The following is a 3112-nucleotide window of genomic DNA, read 5'->3' as shown; positions in this document are numbered from 1 at the left end:
TTGATCATAACTTGCAGCAGACAGCCCCTGAGCCTAATGTGGAGCCTCAGGGCATTGTAATACCTTAAAAGGCCACAGCGGCACAGGTCACCTGACCACCCTGCTCTGTGAGGACCAATCACACAGCTGGTGTATTGGCTTTGGCATTACGTCATGGAGGCCCGCAGTTTGTCTTGACCAACGCACTGCGGATAAAACAGAAGCTTTAAATATTTCATTGAGGATCTCAGGTTGCTGGACTTCTGGAGGTCAGGACTGCGAAGAGACTGATTGCCTCGTCCTCTCCTCCCTCCATCTCCTCCTCCTCCTCCTCCTCATCAGATGCAGAAGAAGGGGAAGCAGGGTGAAAATAGACAGTTGGGCTTTTAAAAGAGCGCTGTATGAACAATAATCTTCTGCCATGGGGTTTGGAATGAGGTTCACAGTGAGGGATTGTCAGTCATGAGCTGCTGCTTTCACATACTGACTTATGCCGCCTAAAGTGTTTTGTATAAAAATTAATACTCACCAGAAAGGATGCAAAATTGCTGCTGCAAAATGGCATATTTATGGTGATTCAGTTTGAGGAAATTTAGCTCTAAACATGTCAGCAGCCATCTCTTCTCTGCAGAGTCCTTTAGTTGTTTTGCAGGCCTTTTGTTGGCACATCAACTGACTGACATTCCTGGCCCGGATGAAGACCCTCTAGGGCTCTGATCTGGACACGCTGTAGCTTGTGGCCTGGCACAGGATGTACATTACAGAGAAACACAGAGGTGTGGGTACAGGAAGAGTACCTTACACTATAAGGCAATCCAATACAACTTCACCACTTGCCATGGCCAAAAAATACAAGAGAGATGAATCAACAACACCCTGATAAAAACAGTGTCAGGAATGACTAAACAAACATTTCTAGGGCTTTTGTAGTGATTGCATTAAATTTGAAGGTGTTCTTGGTATTTTGTCCACCCCTTTTATGTGCGTGTATGACAGCATTTATTCTGTTCTATTATATCCTTCAGTTCATCACAACACAACAAAAATGCACAATACATTTCATTCATTATTGTATATTTGAACAGGTTGTACATACTGTACATAACCACCACTCCTCACTTCTTTGCACTATTTGTATGCTGTTGTGTTACGTTATAAGTACACTGAGAGCTACTAAACTGGAGTCAAATTCCTTGTATGTGTTAACGTACTTGGCCAATAAAGATGATTCTGAAAACACAAAACAACAAAAGCATTAAGCTTAATGATCATCCATCCAAAGATCTGAGAAATATCAAACTGGGGGAATAATTTCATGTCTCAGCACTGACTGCTGCAGAAATAAAGACAGACAGGAAGAGAGAGCAGATTGATGCGTGACAGAATACATTTTTCAGAGGAGAAGGGATTAAACAGCCTTATGTCACATAATTTATTTTCCCCTGCTGTGATTATACAAAGGGGGGGGTTTCAACTGAGCATAGAGGACAGATGAGGCGGCGCCCTCACCTGACTCAACGGTGACATTGCATCCATCATTGCATGTTGAAGCTGCCCTCACAGCAAGGTTAATCTCACACAGTCCAATGTCCCCTTTAAAATAAAACCCTAGTCAGTGGCTCAGATGCTTAGCAGATTTGGCACAGATCACAGCAGTATACAAGACTCATGCAATGCTATATAAACCCAACCAACACTATGAATGGTTGAGACATCAGTCACTGAATGTAACAAGAACCAAAGACAGCATTCTTTAATCCTCCATATGTTGGCTTTGGAGGAAAACTCTGTAACCGGTGCTGTCTTTTGATGGCTGTGGTCATTCATCACCACCATAGCAGACTGGAAGGACTGGTGCTCTAACCTCATTCTCGAGTTTCACAGCACGCACAGGGATCATGTCAGACAGTGGCCCATATTGTACAAGGTCCCTGAGACTTGGCGGTGAGGAGTCTGACTCAGGAGCGTTGTGCCACACTGACACCTTGTGGATTTGCTGCTATTACAGGGAAGGCTCAAGCTAGTTCTCTGAAGAACACAAAATATAATATTTTTTATATAAAATCAAAGTGTGGAAGCTGTCTGACTCACTGAGAGAGAGGTTTTTTTGCCATCTTTTGGGATTATTAGGGCAACCTATTAAAAGAACATTCAAAAATGTTTCTGCTCAAGAGATTTTGAGTAAATTTGCTGCCAATTGTTTCATCTTGAGGCTATACATGTAGTTGTGTTGAAGCTATAGACATAAGACACCATGGGATTTTCAGTGATGTAACAAATGTAGTGATTGAACCTTTTTCTGGACTCAAGACTCAAAGGTTTTATTTGTCACATGCTCATACAATATATGCAGTGAAATGCAGAGAGGCATTCTGTTCAGCCTGTACTCAAAAGGCTAGTGTGCAATAAAGAACACAAATAAGAATAAAAAAAAGAAATATAATGGATAACATTTCAAACACAGAAAATTATAATATGTGTAACATGTATTAAGTATTATGTGAATGGATACTAGCCTAGTATTTGGGTGGGCTGTGCAATTTTTCCAGTATATAAAAATGTAAAATGTATATACAGTATATCACAGCTGTAATGTGGATCTTCAAAATGCATTCAATCAAGCTCTATATTTAAAAAAAAAAGCTGCAAGAAAGAGCTGTGTGTTGAAATGTAATTCATCAGTTTTCACATGGATCTGCTGATTTATTTTATAAGAGAATATTCTAAGTGAGTTTTAGAGGACTGTAATAGTTTTGTTCACCCAAAGTAGGTGCAGAGGACATTGGGATATCTCAGCCATCTTACACAGTTGGAAACCACCTTACTAACAGAGAAAAATGCACCACAGAATCACTTGCGGCGATTCAGACTCACAATTGTCAGATGATAAGGATCCACAGGTTCTAAATTCAGTGAAGTTGGGATTAAATCTCTGTGAAAGCAACCTGCAATGTACATTAAATGTGTGAAGATGTCAAATATAATAGTGTTCTTTAATGTTTTTTGCTGCAAAGTCCTGATGTCTTCCATAAAAGTGTAATAACAGATCATAGAGTACAGTGCACCTCAGGAGGTTAAATTAAGTTCCTCTTATGCAAAACAGACAGATAAGAATCATCAGCCACAAAGACCA

Source organism: Thunnus thynnus, chromosome 23 (genome assembly GCF_963924715.1).
Source record: "Thunnus thynnus chromosome 23, fThuThy2.1, whole genome shotgun sequence".
Classification (NCBI taxonomy): Eukaryota; Metazoa; Chordata; class Actinopteri; order Scombriformes; family Scombridae; genus Thunnus; species Thunnus thynnus.
This window is presented reverse-complemented; position numbering follows the sequence as displayed.